At 44.2% G+C, this 22,759-nt stretch overlaps 1 protein-coding gene across 4 annotated transcripts in view; it reads right to left on the reverse strand.

Annotated features, from left to right (window-relative positions):
• Positions 1 to 22,759, reverse strand: part of PDE7A (phosphodiesterase 7A) — a 116,824-nt gene that overhangs the window by 50,276 nt on the left and 43,789 nt on the right. The gene's annotated exons all lie outside the window — the stretch shown is intronic.

Genomic DNA, 22,759 nt, shown 5'->3' on the forward strand with positions numbered 1-22,759 from the left:
GTAGATCTTCCTCAGAAGGGGGGCAGTTCTGGGGAACCGTGCGTTCCTGAGGTCCACTGTGGCAGGTTGGAGCGGTGGTAATATGCCTATACCGAGTGTGGCTTAGATATCTGCTTAGTAAACCATATTTGTGTCACTGCCCCCATACTGACTGCTAGCAGATAGTTGGCAGTCATGCCATTACAGCCTTATTTCTAATATCCAAGCGGTCTGATCTGCACCACACACCTGGGACCGTCTCCAGCATCACATACATGTATTAGGCTATGTGCATACATTGCGGATTTCCTGCAGATCTGCAGCGTTTTTTTACGCGCAGAAACGCTGCAGATCTGCAAGTGATTTACAGTACAATGGGAATCAATGGAAAAAAAAAATGCTGTGCTAATGGTGCGGAAAACTCCACACGGAAAAGCTGCGGATTAAAAGAAGTAGCATGTCATTTATTTGTGGGGAACTGCAGCGTTTTTGTACCCATTCCATTATAGAAATCCGCAGGAAAAAAAAACGCATCAAATATGCACCTGCGCTTTCTGCCAAGAGATGCAGAATCCGCACAAAAAATTCCAGAGGCAATTCCGCAATGTGTGCACATAGCCTTAAACAGTCAGCACCATGTCTATTGCTCATTAACCCTTACTGTCTTGGATGTTCATTATGATGCATGTTAAATTGCTAGTGCGATTAGGACTGCAGCATACATTTCCATCATCAATATTAGGCATATACTAGATTACAGGCTCCATATGTATAAACCCCTAGAAATGGAGTGATTTTTTATTATAACCTCTGCACGGTGTATTTTTCGTTTTCTGTTTGTAGGGGTTGCCATCTCCTTTCTTTTAATTAAGGTATGTCCTTTTTAAAAATAATTATTTAAGAGAAATCAATACGTTTTTAGACATTTTGCGTTTGGAGGATCCCTCTTTTTCTTATCGGTTCATTAGTCTTTACGGTCCTCCATGTTACTATATAGGGCACAATAGGTTTTACAGTAGGTCGGGGTCCGAGCATTTGGCCATACGGGTCACACAGTGTGGGCGAGGGGAAGTAGTTTGCTGCTCCTGGACTTGCCGAAGATCCACCTCATTTTGCACATGACACTGCTGTCCCTCAGCTGCTATCACACAAGCAGCCTTACACCAATAGTGACAGATTAGCCTCTAACATTAACTTTAGATTATACGGCAATGTGGATACGAGACCGGATATGTATCATCAGATGCCAATGGGCCTGATCCCCTCTCCCCATTGAAGCAGGCATGCATGCTCGTCCAGTGTCTTCAGTGTGAAGGTGTATGGGGGAGGAGAGCTACTTTTTGGTTAATGTATTGGACGCGGTGAATCCGCATGGTTCAGTGATCACATTTACCTGCGTGAAAAGAATGCAGCGATTTGGACGCAGTGAAAATGCGCTCCAGTGTCCTGATCGTGGGCACGTGACCTTCCAAGCTTTATGAAAAAAGGTGCTTTATAGCCCTATCAGATCATCAGAGCGCTTATGTGCTGATTACTTCCACCTCTGCATATTCAGAGATCATTCTATTTCACAAAAAAAAAAAAAATGTATTTTTTCAATTTTCATTAAAGAACTGCAGTCCTTTTAATTCTAAAAGTCAGTCCTCCCCAAGCTAGCACATTATTACACAATGTCCTACTGGAAGGGGGTGATCCAGCCATCAAGGTCTTCAAGAAATGTAACAAGATAGGAGATAGACATGTCTGCCCCCATTCCTACAGGTTTCACATCTCTTAAGAGAATCAAACGCTCTTCAGCTAATAGTAACACAGCGCAGCACGGCGTGTAGCTCAGGTGTGGAAATCATTGCACGGGCCTGTGGGATTGCCGCACACATTTGAAAGAATAAGGGGATGTGCACACGTTCGATTATTCGCGGATATTGTGTGTTTTTGGAGCAGTATTTGGCTGTAAAAATGCATAAAAACGCATACATTATGCATCCCATCATTTCCAATGCATTCAGCAATTTTTGTGCACATGTTGTGGATTTTTCCACAAAAAACAAACAAAAAAAAAAAAAACACACATGCAGAAAAATACGCAGCATGTTCATTAATTTTGCGGATTTCCCACTATGTTATTGATTTGGGAAGCTCCAGAAAAAACGCGAAGAATCCGCACAAAAACAAGACAAAACTGCGTGCTGATTTTATGCGGAAAATCTCCGGTTTTGCTCAGGAAATTTCCGCATAAAATCCTGACGTGTGCACATAGCCTTAGGGTGTGTTTCCACGGTCAGGATTGCATCAGGATTTGCTCAGGATTTGACGCAGGTCAAATCTGCACCTGAGGTCACCTGTGGTTTTACATGCATTTTTTTCATGCGGATTTGTGTGCGTTTTTGTAAGCTAAATAAAGATATACAAAAAAAAAAAATTGTGATGTCATTTCCTTTCCCAACATCTTCATTTACCAACTCCATTGAAGAATAATGTTTACACACAAAGATAGATCTATAGATAGATACATACGATATGGGATAGATAGATAGATAGATAGATAGATAGATAGATAGATAATAGATCTATTGTATCGCATCTATCCAGCGATAGCTAGATAGATATATCGATCGATAATAGGTGGATATATTGATAGATAGATAATACCAAGCCCAATGTTTAGTAATAAATATAATAAAATGGTACATAAAGAGTTAGGCCGGGATCACACATGCAAGAAACCCGACGGCACCCGGGAGCGGAGCGTGCTGTTGCATGTATTTCTGTGCAGCTGCACGCTCCTCTCCTGCGTGCCGGCGGCAGTGCCAGGTATAAAGATGCGAGGCTCGTCCGAGTTTCTCACATGTGTGATACCGGCCTTAAATAAAGGCACACACACACACGAAATCTGCGTTAGGTCGGGGTCAACTTTGCAAGAAACTCGCACAAGTCTCTCGCCTCAATACCCGGCACTGCACCCGACACGCGGGACCGGAGTGTGCGGCTGCATGTATTTCTATGTAGCTGAATGCTCCGCTCCGTGTGCCGGTGGCGGTGCCAGGTATTGAGGCGAGAGACTCGCGTGAGTTTCTCGCAAGTGTGACCCCGACCTTAAAAGCAATATGCTTAATTTAAAAAAAAAAAAAAAATGGCGTGGGCTCCGGGGCAATTTTCTGCGCCAGAGAGGGAAAGCCAGCGACTGGGGGACCAATGTTTGTAGTGTGGGAAGGGGTTACTACCCCTGGATCTTCCTAGGCTATGAATATCAGCCCGCAGCTGTATATTTAGCCTTTCCTGGCTATAAAAATAGGGGGACTCCCTAGAGAGGGGCCATGGATATTGCCCCCCCTCCCCCAATACAAATACCAGCCTCCCCAGAAATGGCGCTTAGCCTCTCTCTTCCCAATCCCGAGTAGAGGTGGCATATGGGGTAATAAAGGGTTATTAATGTCACCTTTGTAAGGTAACATTAAGCCGGCTAAGTAATGGAGGGGCGTCAACAAGATACCTACCATTATTCCTATACTTGTGAAAGGGTTAATAAAACTCACGCACATAATAAAGTATTTTAATGAAATAAAACACCACACACTTTTGACCATATTTTTATTGTATGCTCAATCCATGCGATGCCCTCGTCTCCTGGAAAAAAAGAAAAATAATAAACCAACAGTATACTCCCCGAGTCCAACGTAGTCCTTAATAACGAGTGTTCCACAACGAGTCCAGCTCTGCTACATCTGGATGCCTGACATCTAGACATAGCAGAGCTTGTAGATATAACTCTCCAGCGATCACCTACACTGCAGTCTTCTCACAATAAGCTGATCAGCTGACCGTGAGAACCAGACAAGTGCCCGGAGATAACCCCCGGAGATAACCCCCGGAGATTTTTTGGCTTACAAATAGGGATGTAAAATACTGACCAAATACTGCTAGTGTGACGGCAGCCTTAGCCAAGTTATCGCGACAACTTAGCTTACCGCAAGAACTGCAGTGGACGCGGACTTCCGGGGGCGGGACAGTCAAGATTGTATGTAAATTACAAGACATGCGTAGTAAGCAGCGTGTACGCAGTTTCTACGCCTGTGACTAATCATTAGATGCGGTAAAACTGCATTTAACCCCTTTCTACCATTAGATGTACTATTCCGTCCATGTGGGGTGGGCCCTACTTCCCAAGGACGGAATAGTACGTCATAGGCGATCGGCCGCGCTCACGGGGGGAGCGCGGCCGAGTGTCAGCTGCTTATCGCAGCTGACATCTGGCACTATGTGCCAGGAGCGGTCACGGACCGCCCCCGGCACACCACGATCAAACATGATCGCGATGTGCCGGCGGTGCAGGGAAGCATCGCGCAGGGAGGAGGCTCCCTGCGGGCTTCCCTGAGAGCAACGCGATGTGATTGCGTTGCTCCGGGGGTCTCCTACCTTCCTCCCTGCAGCAAATCCCGGATCCAAGATGGCCGCGGATCCGGCTCCTGCAGGGAGGGATGTGCCTTACCAAGTGCCTGCTCAGAGCAGGCACTTGGTAACGCTGCAGCGCTCTGAGACAGATCAGTGATCTGCCAGAGTGCTGTGCAAACTGTCAGATCACCGATCTGTATTGTCCCCCCCTGGGACAAAGTAAAAAAAAAAAAAATTTTACAAGTGTGTAAAAAAAATAAAAAAAAATCCTAAATAATGAAAAAAAAAAATAAATTATTATTCCCATAAATACATTTCTTTATCTAAATAAAAAAAAAAAAAAAAACAATAAAAGTACACATATTTAGTATCGCCGCGTCCGTAACGACCCGACCTATAAAACTGTCCCACTAGTTAACCCCTTCAGTAAACACCGTAAGAAAAAAAAAAACGAGGCAAAAAAAAACGCTTTATTATCATACCGCCAAACAAAAAGTGGAATAACACGCGATCAAAAAGACGGATATAAATAACCATGGTACCACTGAAAGCGTCATCTTGTCCCACAAAAAACGAGCCGCCATACAGCAACATCAGCAAAAAAAAAAAAAGTTATAGTCCTCAGAATAAAGCGATGCAAAAATAATTATTTTTTCATAAAATAGTTTTTATCGTATAAAAGCGCCAAAACATTAAAAAAATGATATAAATGAGGTATCGATTTAATCGTACTGACCCGAAGAATAAAACTGCTTTATCAATTTTACCAAACGCGGAACAGTATAAACGCCTCCCCCAAAAGAAATTCATGAATAGCTGGTTTTTGGTAATTCTGCCTCACAAAAATCGGAATAAAAAGCGATCAAAAAATGTCACGTGCCCGAAAATGTTACCAATAAAAACGTCAACTCGTCCCGCAAAAAACAAGACCTCACATGACTCTGTGGACTCAAATATGGAAAAATTATAGCTCTCAAAATGTGGTAACGCAAAAAATATTTTTTGCAATAAAAAGCGTCTTTCAGTGTGTGACGGCTGCCAATCATAAAAATCCGCTAACAAACCAGCTATAAAAGTAAATCAAACCCCCCTTCATCACCCCCTTAGTTAGGGGGGAAAAAAAATTTAAAAAAAAAAAGGTATTTATTTCCATTTTCCCATTAGGGCTAGGGTTGGGGCTAGGGCTACAGTTAGGGTTAAGGCTACAGTTAGGGTTAAGGCTACAGTTAGGGTTAAGGCTACAGTTAGGGTTAAGGCTACAGTTAGGGTTAGGATTACATTTGCGGTTGGGAATAGGGTTGGGATTAGGATTAGGGGTGTGTCAGGGTTAGAGGTGTGGTTGGATTAGGGTTTCAGTTATAATTGGGGGTTTCCACTGTTTGGGCACATCAGGGGCTCTCCAAACGCGACATGGCGTCCGATCTCAATTCCAGCCAATTCTGCGTTGAAAAAGTAAAACAGTGCTCCTTCCCTTCCGAGCTCTCCAGTGTGCCAAAACAGGAGTTTACCCCAACATATGGGGTATCAGCGTACTCAGGACAAATTGGACAACAACTTTTGGGGTCCAATTTCTCCTGTTACCCTCGAGAAAATACAAAACTGGGGGCTAAAAAATAATTTTGGGGGGAATTTTTTTTTATTTTCACGGCTCTGCGTTATAAACTGTAGTGAAACACTTGGGGCTCAAAGTTCTCACAAAACATCTAGATAAGTTCGTGGGGGGGTCTGGTTTCCAATATGGGGTCACTAGTGGGGGGTTTCTACTGTTTAGGTACATTAGGGGTTCTGCAAACGCAATGTGACGCCTGCAGACCATTCCATCTAAGTCTGCATTCCAAATGGCGCTCCTTCCCTTCCGAGCCCTCCCATGTGCCCAAACGGTGGTTCCCCCCCACATATGGGGCATCAGCGCACTCAGGACAAATTGGACAACAACTTTTGGGGTCCAGTTTCTCCTGTTACCCTCGAGAAAATACAAAACTGGGGGCTAAAAAATATTTTTTGTGGGAAAAAAATTGTTTTATTTTTACGGCTCTGCATTATAAACTTCTGTGAAGCTCTTGGTGGGTCAAAGTGCTCACCACACATCTAGATAAGTACCTTAGGGGGTCTACTTTCCAAAATGGTGTCACTTGTGGGGGGTTTCAATGTTTAGGCACATCAGTGGCTCTCCAAACGGAACATGGCGCCCCATCTCAATTCCTGTGAATTTTGCATTGAAAAGTCAAATGGCACTCCTTCGCTTCCAAGCTCTGTCATGAGCCCAAACAGTGGTTTACCTCCACATATGGGGTATCGGCGTACTCAGGACAAATTGTACAACAAGGTTTGGGGTCCATTTTCTCCTGTTACCCTTGGTAAAATAAAACAAATTGGAGCTGAAGTAAAAAAGTTTGTGAAAAAAAGTTAAATGTTCATTTTTATTTTAACATTCCAAAAATTCCTGTGAAACACCTGAAGGGTTAATAAACTTCTTGAATGTGGTTTTGAGAACCTTGAGGGGTGCAGTTTTTTGAATGGTGTCACACTTGGGTATTTTCTATCATATAGACCCCTCAAAAAGACTTCTAATGAGATGTGGTCCCTAAAATAAAATGGTGTTGTAAAAATGAGAAATTGCTGGTCAACTTTTAACCATTATAACTCCGTAACAAAAAAAAAATTTTGGTTCCAAAATTGTGCTGATGTAAAGTAGCCATGTGGGAAATGTTACTTATTAAGTATTTTGTGTGACATATCTCTGTGATTTAATTGCATAAAAATTCAAAGTTGGAAAATTGCGAAATTTTCAAAATTTGCGCCATATTTCCGTTTTTTTCACAAATAAACGCAGGTAATATCAAAGAAATTTTACCACTATCATGAAGTACAATATGTAACGAGAAAACAATCTCAGAATCACCGGGATCCGTTGAAGCGTTCCAGAGTTATAACCTCATAAAGGGAAAGTGGTCAGAATTGTAAAAATTCGCCCGGTCCATAACGTGCAAACCACCCTTGGGGTTAAAGGGGTTAATGATTATCTATGGGAAATTTATGGTGTGGCGACGGAGCGTCGCCGCATTGTAAACAGACATGCTGCGTTCTGAAAAGACGCGCCGCATGTCCGTTTACGTGGGTCTGCCGCCTGCGTGTTAACGCATAGTGGAGATGGGACTTCATGAAATCCCCTCCACTATGCTGTAACATCTGGACGCTGCATGTTAGATGCTGCAGCTCAACGCAGCGTCAAACACACAGCATTTCCTGACCGTGGAAACATACCCCAAGCGTCCTAATATTGACGAGTGCAATGCGAGAAAACCTCACCTTGTACTCTCACCAATGCTATTCAATGAGACAGCGCAGATCTGCAATATTTCTTTCTCATGAACATTTGGTGTGTATATATATATATATATATATATATATATATATATATATATATATATATATATATATATATATATATATATATATATATATATATATATATATATATATAATTTTGTATGGCGCGCACCCAATTAAGTCCAAGGGCATGTGCAAAACATCAGACTGCACTCGGTCATCTGAGTGCAGTCCAATATACGCCAAGACTGACATTGGAGAAGATGAGGAGATTAACCTCCGATGGTCACATGTGAGAGGGTCAGCGCACAGTCCACGGACACTCGGCTCCCGCTCACAGAAGAGCGTCATTACCATATCGCATACGATGCTCCCGCTAATGTTAAAGTGGCCACACACTTTCAATTACATCAGACAAGTAATGGCCGGCATGTTACCGAAAGTGATGTCCAACAGAAAAAGATGAATTTCACCCAAAAGAAGGGTCTTTTACAGAACAATCATTTGTATTCACAAATATAGTCAATTACATTTTCAGAACAGCTATCTGGTGTAGAAATGTAAAAGGGGCCTGCCACCAAACCCATGAATGTGTCCCCTACTGCATGGCGGTGCCCAGTCCTTCTTGCATCCAGGTACGTCTTATAACTAAATCATTTTACCTGCAGGCTTTGCAGCTCAATCTAATATTAAATCAGACGCCCATTGCTCAATCATTGGATTATCTTGGGGGGCACAAACTTTTCACTTTTATGAAGGAATCTTACAAAGGAATGACCTTAAATAACACTGGAGCGGTCATACTCATGCTAAATAGGTCTTTAGAACACATTTCTATGGATTCTGGTATGTTCAAGTGTTATTCACAAGCTGAGGAGTATAAGCCATAGTCTCAGGAAACTGAAGGAGGAATACAAACCATAGTCTTAGAAAATAGAAGGAATATAAAAAAAAACAACAGTCTCAGGAAATAATAGGAAGAATATTTATAAAAATAAATAAATAAATAAATAAATAGTCTCCGGTGATATTAGGAGGAATATATACCATAGTCTTGGGAAACAGAAGGAGGAATATTAGCCATAATCTCCAGGCTGCAGAAGACTCAGGCATAGGATCAAGACCTGAGAACTAAGATTTCCTTCGTGGAAGTCAAATTTATGTTTGGTAAAATACAAAACAACCCAAATAAGATTAATCTCTCACACCGAATTTACTTTAAAATATTCAAAATATCAGCAAGTCATCATAACTCTGGGGAAAAGCCACACAAAGCAGAGCGCTCATGTCCATAACCTCCTCCAAAGACTAGGAAACCTTCAGGACAAGCACCTGAGGGACTGAACCATAAGATCTGGAGAACCACATTCCTCCCATGACCAATGCTTATTAAATACTAATAATGCAGCTCCTCTCTGGTGTAACTCTGCTCCTCCCCAATAGGAAGGCAGCCATAGGTCATTTCCTCCTACAATTCCCACGTCTACAAGCAGCAGCTCAATGTCCCTCAACATTAAAAAGAAACAGTACAGCAAATAAAAGTGATCTCTGTTGGTTTAAAAAGCTGTCGTACTTAAAAACCTATTTTTTTACCCAGAAAGGAGAAGTATGTATGGCCAGACATCTGAATGGACTCCGTAAAGGAGACAAAAGCAGCTAAAAGATGGTGGCTGAAAGTGTATATTTGTAGAAGGACTGCTAACCTAGATCTGGCTCCACGGGCTGTTTTTTTTACGGTGGCTTTGTAATGAATCAATCTTGGCACATGGGACTGCAGCTGAGTCAACCACGTCTAGAAGTGGAGAGGAGCAGTGACGCCATCATCTCTACTGTCGGTGGAAGGCAGTACAGTACAGCTGTCACTGGGACATTAAACCTCCCAATGCAAGAGAAAACCCTCAATTACCGCTTGTATTTTTTTCTCTTTACACTGTCTGTTGGTCACTTTAGGTCAACACACATGCAAATAAATATTAAATTACTAATGGATTACAAAGACAACTCTTGCCTACGCTCTACTAGGGCACATGATGGTCATCAATGAAGCTCATTGCTGCAGAGGTAAATGGAGGACTTGAATCATCCACATATTACTTACATATCCGTAAGTGGGTGCCATTTTATACATAATTTTCCCTGCATAAGTTAATTTTCATAAAACTGCAGTAAGGAAAAGTGACCTGCAGGTGGCACCACACTACCCCAAAGCATAATACTACAAGGCTGAAACAAATCTAACATTTGCCTTGGGGGCTTTCCAAACTCCTTGCCCATCCGATTTCAGGCAGGTACATATAAAATATTGTAAGCCCCCCCCCCCCCCCCCCCCCCCGCGTAAATTGCAAATAAATAAAGGGGGGGGGGGGTTTCATATCCCCATAGACCCTGCTATGGGCTTATTTTAATAGCCTTTTTTATTTATGAGAATGTCAGTCAGAATCTGTGTGATTCGTGACAGACTGGTTTTTGCCTGGTTTTGAGCGGTAATTTTTGCCACAATTTCATTGGTGGAGAGTGTTTTGGCGTTTTTTTGTTTATTTATAGATCTGATTGGCAGCTGTCATTACCTCAGTTGTTGGCGCAAGAGCAACGAAGAGGTACCACGCTGCCATGGAGAAGCTAGTTCAGGAAGTTTTAGCTAGGGCAGGGGGCCAGGATGGCTTGGACTGGTTAAAAAGCTGCCTGGCTATGAAGGAAGCGCCGGCGGGTGCCGAAGTTATCCCTCCCCCCCTGAACCGGAGGCCTTTCCCCTGCTTTCAAGCCCGGTACCTGCCGCCCAGCTAGCGCCGAGCGCTGTATCGCGCTCCAGGAGGTCGAGGTCGGTCTCAGCTGCAGCATCGGGTTCCCCGGCTCCCAAGCGCAGCCAGCGCGACACCGGAAAGAAGCCGCGCCGCTGCGCCTCAGTGAAGTCCCGCAGCCCTGCGCGAGACGTCGGCCGTCGCCCCCTAGATGAACCGGCGACGTCATCTCAAGCAGCCGGAAAGTCAGGTGTGGGGCAGGGCCGTAAAAGCGCTGCGGCCCCCTCCTGCTCTCTCTCCAGAGCAGCCATCTTTGCTTCGGATCTGCAGGGAAGGTCGGCTCCAGCGGCTGCAGCACAGTCCTCAGAGGATAAAGAGGATCTTCAATCAAGTTCCTTCAGAAAGCCGTGCTCGCCCAATCCCATGGGCTTGAGCACAGGCATCTCTGGTGAGCGTCGCCGGGAGGTCCAGCCTGACAGGGGTGAGAACAGTAATCAATTTTTTCCTAGCAGTGAGTTGAGGGATTTTATCAAATCAGTAGTGTATGAAGCTTTGGGGGATGTGGTATCCACTCCCCCTCCCCTCATCGGTCCCTAAGATTGCTATTGATTCTGCGGGTATTGTTACGCCCTCCATAGGTCCCATCCCTTTAAATCCTTTTAAGGAGGCTCTAACATGCGAGCTGTCTCCGCTTGGTTTCCATTTAAGTTCCTCAGTTAAGGAGCTTATTTGGAACAATAATTATATTGATTTATTTTCTCTTCTTCCTCGCAGAGATCAGCCCCCAGGGTCTGATAAAAAAGAGGACAGGGCTGATTCCGAGGACAGTAGGCATAGCATCAGATCTTTTAACAATTGGATCCAGGCCTTCGCTATTTACGCCGCAGTTTTAGGCGAGAAATCCCCTAATCTTTGCAGCAGCTCGTTTCAGCACGTTGATATCATTTTAGCTTATAGAAACTTCGGCGGTGCGGCCTGGCTTCACTATGATGAGGCTTTTAGGCATAAGCTATCAGTTCACCCTGAGGTCAAGTGGGGTACGAAAGATATCGGCTTGTGGATTAACCTCATGCTGCCATCAAGACAAGTTACTAGTAGGCAGACTGTTAATCCCTTTCCTAAATAAGGCGTCTGCTTCGCCTTCAACGAAGCTTTTTGCAAATGGAGCAATAATTGCAGGTTTAGGCATGAGTGCTCCTTCTGCGGTAATGCCCATCCGATGTCCAAATGCTTTAAGAAGCAGGCAGCCCAGCAATCTGCTACTAAGGATCCTAACAAAAGGCCTGGACGCCGGTGATTCTGGAAAATATGGTTCACTAGCTAAACAAATTTCCAAACAAGGAGAGTAGCCAGCTATTGTTTGAGGGTTTTTACAATGGCTTCCATGTCCCTCATTTCAAGGGGAAGGGTTGCAATATCGTAAAAAATGTATCCTCCATTTCCGCTTTTCCAGAAGTCGCTAGGGAAAAAAAATCCTCAATGAATTAGAATTAGAATTAGGTAGGGTGGTTGGCCCTTCCCCCCCCCACCCCTTTTAAATTTTCGCATTTCACCTCTGGGGGTATAGTTCCTTAAAAAAAAAAAAAAAAAAAAAAAAAAAAAAGATTCCGGCTCTTTTCGTTTAATTCACCATCTCTCGCATCCGCCAGGCCACTCTTTAAATGACGAAGTTGATAAGGAATGTTGTTCAGTGTCATATTCTTCTTTCGACGGTGCATTGGAATTACTAAGGAAATTCGGTTCATTTGCCTTAATGGCAAAATCCGATATCAAATCGGCTTTTAGGATCTTACCGGTTCATCCTATGGGTTTTAACTCACTAGGTTTCCATTTTGATGACTTTTTTTTTTCTTCGATAAATGCCTTCCAATGGGCTTTTCGTTGTCATGCTTTTACTTCGAAACGTTTTCCGTTTTTTTTTTTGCATTGGGTTCTGCAATCCAGCTGCGAGGAAGCTGGGATATTGCACTACCTGGATGATTTCCTTTTTATAGGTCCTCCTCATTCATCTACAGTTAGGTCCATATATATTTGGACAGAGACAACATTTTTCTAATTTTGGTTATAGACATTACCACAATTAATTTTAAACAAAACAATTCTGGTGCAGTTGAAGTTCAGACTTTCAGCTTTCATTTGAGGGTATCCACATTAAAATTGGATGAAGGGTTTAGGAGTTTCAGCTCCTTAACATGTGCCACCCTGTTTTTAAAGGGACCAAAAGTAATTGGATAGATTCAATAATTTTAAATAAAATGTTCATTTTTAGTACTTGGTTGAAAACCCTTTGTTGGGAATGACTGCCTGAAGTCTTGAACTCATGGACATCACCAGACGCTGTGTTTCCTCCTTTTTGATGCTCTGCCAGGCTTTCACTACGGTGGTTTTCAGTTGCTGTTTGTTTGTGGGCCTTTCTGTCTGAAGTTTAGTATTTAACAAGTAAAATGAATGCTCAATTGGGTTGAGATCAGATGACTGACTTGGCCATTCAAGAATATTCCACTTCTTTGCTTTAATAAACTCCTGGGTTGCATTGGCTTTATGCTTTGGGTCATTGTCCATCTGTAGTATGAAACGGCGACCAATCAGTTTGGCTGCATTTGGCTGGATCTGAGCACACAGTATGTCTCTGAATACCTCAGAATTCATTCGGCTGCTTCTGTTCTGTGTCACATCATCAATAAACACTAGTGACCCAGTGCCACTGGCAGCCATGCATGCCCAAGCCACCACACTGCCTCCGCCGAGTTTTACAGATGATGTGGTTTCCTTTGGATCATGAGCTATACCACGCCTTCGCCATACTTTTCTCTTTCCATCATTCTGGCAGAGGTTGATCTTGGTTTCATCAGTCCAAAGAATGTTCTTCCAGAACTGTGCTGGCTTTTTTAGATGTTTTTCAGCAAAGTCCAGTCTAGCCTTTTTATTCCTGATGCTTATGAGTGGCTTGCACCGAGCAGTGAACCCTCTGTAGTTACTTTCATGCAGTCTTCTCTTTAAGGTAGATTTGGATATTGATACGCCGACCTCCTGGAGAGTGTTGTTCACTTGTTTGGCTGTTGTGAAGGGGTTTCTCTTCACCATGGAGATTATTCTGCGATCATCCACCACTGTTGTCTTCCGTGGGTGCCCAGGTCTTTTTGCTTTGATGAGTTCACCAGTGTTTTCTTTCTTTCTCAGGATGTACCAAACTGTAGATTTTGCCACTCCTAATATTGTAGCAATTTCTCGGAAGGGTTTTCTGTTTTCACAGTGTAAGGATGGCTTGTCTCACCTGCATGGAGAGCTCCTTTGACCGCATGTTTACTTCACAGCAAAACCTTCCAAATGCAAGCACCACACCTCAAATCAACTCCAGGCCTTTTATCTGCTTAATTGAGAATGACATAGCGAAGGGATTGCCCACACCGGTCCATCAAATAGCCTTGGAGTAAATTGTCCAATTACTTTTGGTCCCTTTAAAAACAAGGTGGCACATGTTAAGGAGCTGAAACTCCTAAACCCTTCATCCAATTTTAATGTGGATACCCTCAAATGAAAGCTGAAAGTCTGAACTTCAACTGCATCTGAATTGTTTTGTTTAAAATTCATTGTGGTAACGTCTATAACCAAAATTAGAAAAATGTTCTCTGTCCAAATATATATGGACCTAACTGTATATGTCAGGCTAACCTGGACACATTTTTTCGGATGTGCTCTCACTTTGGCGTTCCTATCGCGAATGATAAGACGGTCGGCCCTTGTAATCGAATCGAATTTTTAGGCATCACAATCGATTCCGTAAAAATGGAAGCTATACTTCCTGAGGATAAGGTTAATAAACTGCGCGCTTCTCTTTCTGATTTTTTGTCTAAGGACAAAATTACCCTCAAAGACCTTCAGGCGCTTTTAGGCCTTCTGAACTTTGCTCTTCGGATAATTCCAATGGGTCGCGTGTTTTCTAGAAGTCTTTACGAAGCCACCAAGGGTTTTTCTTCGCCTAAATGCCACATCCGAGTTCGCTCTGAGCTCAAAGAGGACGCTAGAATTTGGTTGTCATTTTTGTCCGAATTTAATGGTAAATCTGTCTTACAATCCCCTTTCATCTATGCGGATTCCATTCCTCTGCGGATATTTCCTTAGGTGTCAGTTTAGTATGTTCATCTCATTGGGTTCGCTTGAATTGGCCTGATGATTCTAATATTATCATGGTCATGAATAATTCCATGCTCTTGGAGCTTTTTGCAATTTTTTCACTTGTCTTCATTTGGGGCAAGAACTTGCAAAATTCAAGAATCCTGTTCAACTCCTCTAACCAAGCAGTCGTTTTTGCCATCAACACCCTATCTTCAAAGAATAGTCAGGCCGCAAAGATTTTGAGACAACTCGTTCTTTTATGTTTAAAGAACAATGTATGGCTGAAGGCAAAAGAAGGCTCTAGCAAATTTAAAACGTTAACTGAGATGTTATTGAATAGTCAGTGGAGTAATTTTTCCCAACAGGTGCCACTAGCAGACAAAGAAGCGACCCATTGTCCTCCCTCAGTGTGGGACGTGATCTCAGACTAGTTCCGCAATTCATTGAGAATTCCCTGTCCAAACGATCATGGGCTAACTACTCAGCCGCATGGAAGAAAAGGACTGATTTTTGTGTTCTTCACGGTTTTAACGCATTGACATCCGACCCTTTTGTTGCTCTGCAATTCGCGGAATCTTTACTTAAGAATTTATCTTACTCTGCGGTAGCGAAATGCTTCGCAGGAGTCTCCTTTTTTCTGAAGGTCCACGGGGAATCTGCGTTAACTGACCTCTTTCTGGTTAAACAATTTTTGAAGGGCCTAAAACGGAAGAATTTTGTACCAGATTCCAGACGTCCCATTTCTCTATCGTTGCTAAGAAGCATTTGTTCAGTGCCGATTAATGTTTGTTCAAACCCAGAAGAAGTTTTGTTGTTTAACGCCATGTTTTCCATTCCATTTTTGGAGCTCTTAGTCGGCGAGATAGTGTCTTCTAAGAAAGCTGAGCCATCCGGGCTTAGGCTGGAGGATGTTAACCCCTTTACCCCCAAGGGTGGTTTGCACGTTAATGACCGGGCCAATTTTTACAATTCTGACCACTGTCCCTTTATGAGGTTATAACTCTGGAACGCTTCAACGGATCCCAGTGATTCTGAGATTGTTTTCTTGTAACATATTGTACTTCATGATAGTGGTAAAATTTCTTCGATATAACTTGCGTTTGTGAAAAAAACGGAAATTTGGCGAAAATTTTGAAAATTTCGCAATTTTCCAACTTTGAATTTTTATTCTGTTAAACCAGAGAGTTAAGTGACACAATATAGTTAATAAATAACATTACCCACATGTCTACTTTACATCAGCACAATTTTGGAAACAAAATTTTTTTTTTCTAGGAAGTTACAAGGGTTAAAATTTGACCAGCAATTTCTCATTAACACAAAATTTACAAAACCATTTTTTTTTAGGGACCACCTCACATTTGAAGTCATTTTGAGGGGTCTATATGGCAGAAAATACCCAAAAGTGACACCATTCTAAAAACTGCACCCCTCAAGCTGCTCAAAACCACATTCAAGAAGTTTATTAACCCTTCAGGTGTTTCACAGCAGCAGAAGCAACATGGAAGGAAAAAATTAACATTTTACTTTTTAGTCACAAAAATGTTCTTTCAGCAATAATTTTTTTAATTTCCCAAGGGTAAAAAGAGAAAATGGACCTCAAGAGTTGTTGTCCAATTTGTCCTGAATACGCTGATACCCCACATGTGAGGGGGAACCACTTTTTGGGCGCATGGCAGGGCTTAGAAGGAAAGGAGTGCCGTTTGACATTTTCAAGCTAAAATTGGCTGGAATTGAGATCGGACGCCATGTCGCGTTTGGAGAGCCCCTGATGTGCCTAAACAGTGGAAACCCCCCACAAGTGACCCCATTTTGGAAACTAGACCCCCTAAGGAACTTATCTAGTTGTGTCGTGAGCACTTTTATCCCCCAAGTGCTTCACGAAAGTTTATAACGCCCGGGCGTGAAAATAAAAAATCCTATTTTTTCCACAAACATGATGGTTTAGTCCCCAATTTTTTATTTTCTCAAAGGTAAAAGGAGAAATTGGACCCCAAAAGTTGTTGTCCAATTTGTCCTGAGTACGCTGATACCCCATATGTGGGGGGGAACCACTGTTTGGGCGCATGGCAGGGCTCAGAAGGAAAGGAGCGCCGCTTGACATTTTCAAGCTAAAATTGGCTGGAATTGAGATCGGACGCCATGTCGCGTTTAGACAGCCCCTGATGTGCCTAAACAGTGGAAACCCCCCACAAGTGACCCCATTTTGGAAACTAGACCCCCTAAGGAACTTATCTAGGTGTGTGGTGAGCACTTTCATCCCCCAAGTGCTTCACTAAAGTCTATGATGCCCGGTGTGAAAATAAAAAATTCTATTTTTTCCCCCACAAAAATGATCTTTCAGCCCCCAATTTTTTATTTTCCCAAGGGTAACATGAGAAATTGGACCCCAAAAGTTGTTGTCCAATTTGTCCTGAGTACGCTGGTACCCCATATGTGGGAGAAAACTACTGTTTGGGCACACTTTGGGGCTCGGAAGGGAAGTAGTGACGTTTTGGAATGCAGACTTTGATGGAATTGTCTGCAGGCATCATGTGCCATTTGGTGAGCCCCTGATGTGCCTAAACAGTAGAAACTCCCCACAAGTGACCCCATTTTGGAAACTTGACCCCCTAAGGAACTTATCTAGGTGTGTCGTGAGAATTTTGAACCTCCAAGTGCTTAACTAAAGTCTATGATGCCCGGTGTGAAAATAAAAAATTCTATTTTTTCCCCCACAAAAATGATCTTTCAGCCCCCAATTTTTTATTTTCCCAAGGGTAACAGGAGAAATTGGACCCCAAAAGTTGTTGTCCAATTTGTTCTGAGTACGCTAGTACCCCATATGTGGGAAAAAACTGTTTGGGCACTTCGGGACTCAGAAGGGAAGCAGTGACGATTTGGAATGCAGACTTTGATGGACTAGTTCTGAGGGCGTCATGTTCCGTTTGCAGAGCCCCTGATGTGCCTAAACAGTAAAAAAACCCACAAGTGACATCATTTTGGAACCTAGACCCCCAAGGAACTTACTTAGATGTGCCCCCTCTTTGGAACTAATCTACTGGTTCCTGTTAAGTAAATTAGTAGTGCATGGAGGTGTGGTACAATTTGAAGCAGTTCTTCATACACAGGCCAGGTTTGTCGGGGCAGGTGTCGCATTGATAGATGGTGTCCTTGCGTACTCCTCTTTTGTAGCACACTCGGCACCTTTTTTGCGGCTTACTTTTTCTATCAGTTGGCGGGACCACCCCCGGAAAATGCTGACCTGGTATGATACGAGCACCCTCAGTTCCGGAAGTACTGGGGCCCGCTCCTTCCCTTGTGCGAAATATCAGGGCCTTAACCACTACCTCCTGGAACTGAAGGTACGACGTATCAGTGTGTCGTGCACATCGTGACAGCAGGAAAGCGTTGAGCATTGCCATTTGTACGATGTACACGGACAGCTTTTTGTACCACACCTTGGCCTTCCTCAAAGCACTGTACGGTTGGAGGAGTTGATCGGAGAGATCAACGCCCCCCATGTTTTTGTTGTACCCCAGTACACAGTCCGGTTTGCAGACCTGTGTTGAGGTACCCCGTACACTGCTGAGGGCACTGCCATCACCGTGTATGGTGGTCAAGAGAAGGACATCCCTCTTGTCCTTGTACTTGACCACCAGCAGGTGGTCGCTACATTGGGTTTTGCTCTCACCTTTTCTGAGCATCTGCCCAAGTAGCGTCTTCGGGAGGCCTCTCTGAATTTTGCGGACAGTACCGCAGGCTGCGGTACCTCGCGCAGAGAGGGATTTGTAGAGTGGGATGCTGGTATAAAAGTTATCAGTATAGAGGTGATAACCTTTATCCAGCAGTGGGTGCACCAAATCCCACACAATTTTCCCACTCACTCCCAGGATGGAAGGACACTCAGGCGGTTCAATCCTGCTGTCCTTCCCTTCGTACACTCTAAAGCTGTAGGTGTACCCTGAGGTACTCTCACACAGCTTGTAGAGTTTGATTCCGTACCTGGCCCTTTTGCTGGGCAGGTATTGACGGAATCTGAGCCGCCCCTTAAAATGAACCAAGGACTCATCCACACAGATGTCCCTTTTGGGCACGTACACTTCAGCAAACTTTTTGCTGAAGTGTTCGATGACCGGCCGAACTTTGTACAGACGGTCAAAATTGGGGTCATCTCGTGCGGGACACCGTGCATTATCGTTGTAATGCAAAAACTTATGGATGGCCTCAAAACGCGTCCGAACCATGACCATTCGGAACACTGGAGTGTTATATAAAATATCTACACTCCAATATTGCCGAATTTCTGGCTTCTTCACAATCCCCATATGGAGGACCAGGCCCCAAAACTGCATCATTTCAACTGCGTCCACAGGAGACCAGTTAGAAAATGATGAACGGGGGTTTTGCTCCAAAAATTGCCGAGCATACAAATTAGTTTGCTCCACCATGAGGTTAACGAAAGCCTCAGAGAAAAAGACTTTGAAAAAGTCTATTTCTGTGAGGCCGGTGGTGTCAAACTTGATTCCTGATTCTGCCACAAAATCAGGAATCAGTGGCTTGTAATTTTCGGGGGGCGAGGTCCATATGGGGTCCGAAGAGGGTCGCGCTGGTTCATTTTCAGGAGTGGGCGCTGCCTGATCTTCTCTCCTGGGGCGTCTGCGTGGCGGTTCCGCAGGACCCAAGGAGGAAGATGAGGAGGAGGAAGAGGATGAAGAATCTGAAGAGTAAAGGAATGTGGGATCTTCTCCCTCGCTATCAGTGTCGGAGGCAAGGAAAGCATATGCCTCCTCCAATGAATAGCGCTGCTGGGACGAACGGGACATTTTTTGTGTGATTATGGTGCTTGGGTGTAATATTTATTGATAACTGTGTACATGTGGGGGGGGGGGATAGTGTTTGGTGCAAACTATTCTGAAAGGAAAAAGCTAAAGGGAAAAAAAAATACCTGTAAAAGGAAAAGTCTAAAACAGCAGGCCCTAGCTCTGATAAGTGAACTGCGTCACTTATCAAAGTTCGGCGGCTGCTGGGTGTGTGAACGGGGATGTGTAAAAAAAAAAAAAAAAAAAAAAAGAAGAAATGAAAGGCACGGGTTCAGACGCAGCGGCGGAGTGCGTGGACGGGGATGTGGAAAAAAAAAAAAGAAATGAAAGGCACGGGTTCAGACGCAGCGGCGGGGTGCGTGGACGGGGATGTGGGAAAGAAAAGCGAGCACGAGTGTTGATCGGTGAACTGCGTCACCAATCAACGCTCGGCGGCTGCTATATTTGGGCACGGACGGACGCGGCGCAAAGTGGGGGTGGAGGGGGAGGGGGAAGGGGAAGGGGGGGGAGGGGTAAGGGGGGGGTGAAGTAAGATCGGGCCGGGATCGGGGATGAACACTTACGGTTGTAGTCTCTCTTCTTTCTTCTGTCTTCTTTCTTTAGCAAGAATTGTGGTGTCACAGGCTACTGCGGCACCACAAGTCTCAGCACAGGAGGGGATCTGTCAGCGTGACCGCTCTTCAGGAATCCTCACCAAGTGTGAGGATTCCTGAAGAGCAGTCAGACAGGTCAGGGACAGGTGAGACAGGTCACAGAGCGGTCACACCGCTGCTGTGACCTGTCATTGGTGGGATCGAATGATCACATCGATCCCACCGATCAGAGGTGGCCCTGGTGACGCTAGGCACCAGCCTATGATCGGAGCTCACAGCTCCGATCATAGGCAGGTCACCGGCAGGTCACCAGCAAGTGACCGGCAGGTCACCATCAGGGCACAGCGCGGGCACACCGCTGCTGTGCCCTGATTGGCAGAGCTGCAGGAGGTGGTGGGGGAGGTGGCAGGCAGATGAGGCTGGATTTCCAAGCAGGGCACAGCGCGGTAACACCGCCGCTGTGCCCTGCGATCGGCGCGATCGACGGCGATCGATGTGATCGTCGATCGCGCCGATCCGGCGGGACTATTCCTGATTGGCGCGATCGACGATCACATCGATCGCGCCAATCACAGCTGCAGGATCTGGAGCCTTCCTCAGCTGCCCTGCGGCTCCGGATCAGGCACTTTCAGGCAGGGCACAGCGCGGTAACACCACCGCTATGCCCTGCGATTGGCGCGATCGATGTGATCGTCGATCGCGCCAATCCGGGGGTTTTGGCCGGTGCCTGGGTTGCCAGGCACCGGCCCCAGGATCGAGTACATCGGTACTCGATCCTAGCCTGGAACCTCACTGTTTCAGCCAAGCTGATTGGCTGAAACAATGAGAAAGGCTGTGATTGGCTGTTCAGAATTGAACAGCCAATCACAGCGATCGGGAGGCGGGGGAGGGGACGCCATACCCCAGGATGCCAAGGCCATCTTCCCTGAGGTAAGATGGCGTCGGAATTTTAATGTGATCACCGCGACTTAAGTCGCAGTGTCGCATTAAAGGGCATGACGTACTATCCCGTCCCTGGTCATGGGGGCCCACCCCACCTGGACGGGATAGTACGTCTGATGTCAGAAAGGGGTTAAAATTTTCGATTCCTTCCTTTTGGTGTTTATTAGAAGTTCTAAAACGGATCAAATGGGAAGGGGTAGTGAAATCTGTTTGCATTCTTTTAGTGACAAAACTATTTGCCCGGTTTTTAATTTTTCCAAATGGATTGTGGCTAGGCCTGCTGTGCAGGGCTCGTTGTTTTTGCACAAAGATGAATCCCCAGTCACAGTATTTCAGTTCAATTTCATTTTGAAGAAATGCCTATCCTTTTTGGGGAAGAGTCACCTCAGAATATCCTCATTCGTTTAGGATAGGTGCAGCTACGGAAGCCTCTAGAGCCGGCTTATCCGATGCTAGAATTAAAAAAAAATGGGAAGATGGGAATCTAATCGTTTTAAACTGTACGTTCGCCATAATTTATATGCTGACTAATTATTTTCTTTTAGGTCCAAATATTGTTTGGATTGTTGGCCACACCTTTATTTTCTGGGCCCAGAAGAGGGCTAGTCAGCGTTGTTACTCGGAGACTCTGTCTTTTAACCCTTCCATTACGCAGGTCTACTGGCATAGCATCCGAGGACTGAAGTGGGCTTCTTTGGTTTTTGAGCTAAAAAACTGCTTAGGGAAATTTCCTTATCCGGACTGAATAATCATTCACCTAGCTGGTAATGATCTCGGAAAGATCAATACGCATAATTTGTTGGCGGCCATGCGGTCCGATTTTTTTTTTTTTTTTTTTTAAACAGAAATTTCCATTTTCTTGCCTTGTTTTTTCTGAGATCATTCCCAGACTTTTTTGGCGTCAACAGCAATTTTCTTTTATGGATAAAATTCGTAAAAGGGTAAACCGTGAAATGATGAAATTTTTTCAACTTCTGGGAGGCTTTTTCTTTAGGCATGTGGATTTGGAGGGGTTTTTACCCGGTTTGTTTAGACAAGATTTGGTTCACTTGTCCAATATAGGACTTGACATTTTTAATTTGAACTTGGGAAACAGTTGAAAAATGGCTGTGTGGTTTGGGGGGGGGCCTCGACTTTGTTAGTCTTGGCCTTGTGGGATAAATCACCAATGTATGGGTAGATATGGACATTTGGAATTTTTGGAGAATTTTAAATATGTTATATCGGAAGTTTATTGGAAATATTTTATGGTATTTTATGTAACCATGAATAAAACCGCACGGCCATTTTATTTCCACTTATTTAAATCTGTCTCCAGTGTGTTTATTTGGGCATGGGTTTTATGGGGACATGAATGAAAACGTTATATATTTGTGCTTGGATAAGCGTCCGGGGTCTTCCAACCTAAATAAAGAACTATTGACCATACAGCATGGAAGGATTCTATGGTGGCACCTGAGAATTTAGTGATCTGAACAGCACCGCCGTGAAACAGGTACGTTTAGCTGAAAACTCAAGTGCCCTGATTCACCCAAACTGTATTCAAGATATTTACCTGCCACGTGGGTTACAGCAGGGGTGTCGAACTGCATTCCTCGAGGGCCACAAACCATGCGTGTTTTCAAGATTTCCTTAGCTTTGCACAAGCTGCTGTAATCATTATGTGTGTAGGTGATTAAATTATCACCTGTGCAGTACAAGGAAATCCTGAAAACATGACCTGTTTGCAGCCCTTGAGGAATGCAGTTTGACACCTGTGGGTTACAGGCAGAGCACGTTTTAACCTTTTGCTGTCAGCCAATGCTATATTGCCACACTACTATTATAGGCTGTCATGGTTCCTCAACCGTGTCTCATCAGGCAATTAACC

The sequence above is a fragment of the Ranitomeya imitator genome, chromosome 6 (genome assembly GCF_032444005.1).
Source record: "Ranitomeya imitator isolate aRanImi1 chromosome 6, aRanImi1.pri, whole genome shotgun sequence".
In the NCBI taxonomy this organism is placed as follows: domain Eukaryota; kingdom Metazoa; phylum Chordata; class Amphibia; order Anura; family Dendrobatidae; genus Ranitomeya; species Ranitomeya imitator.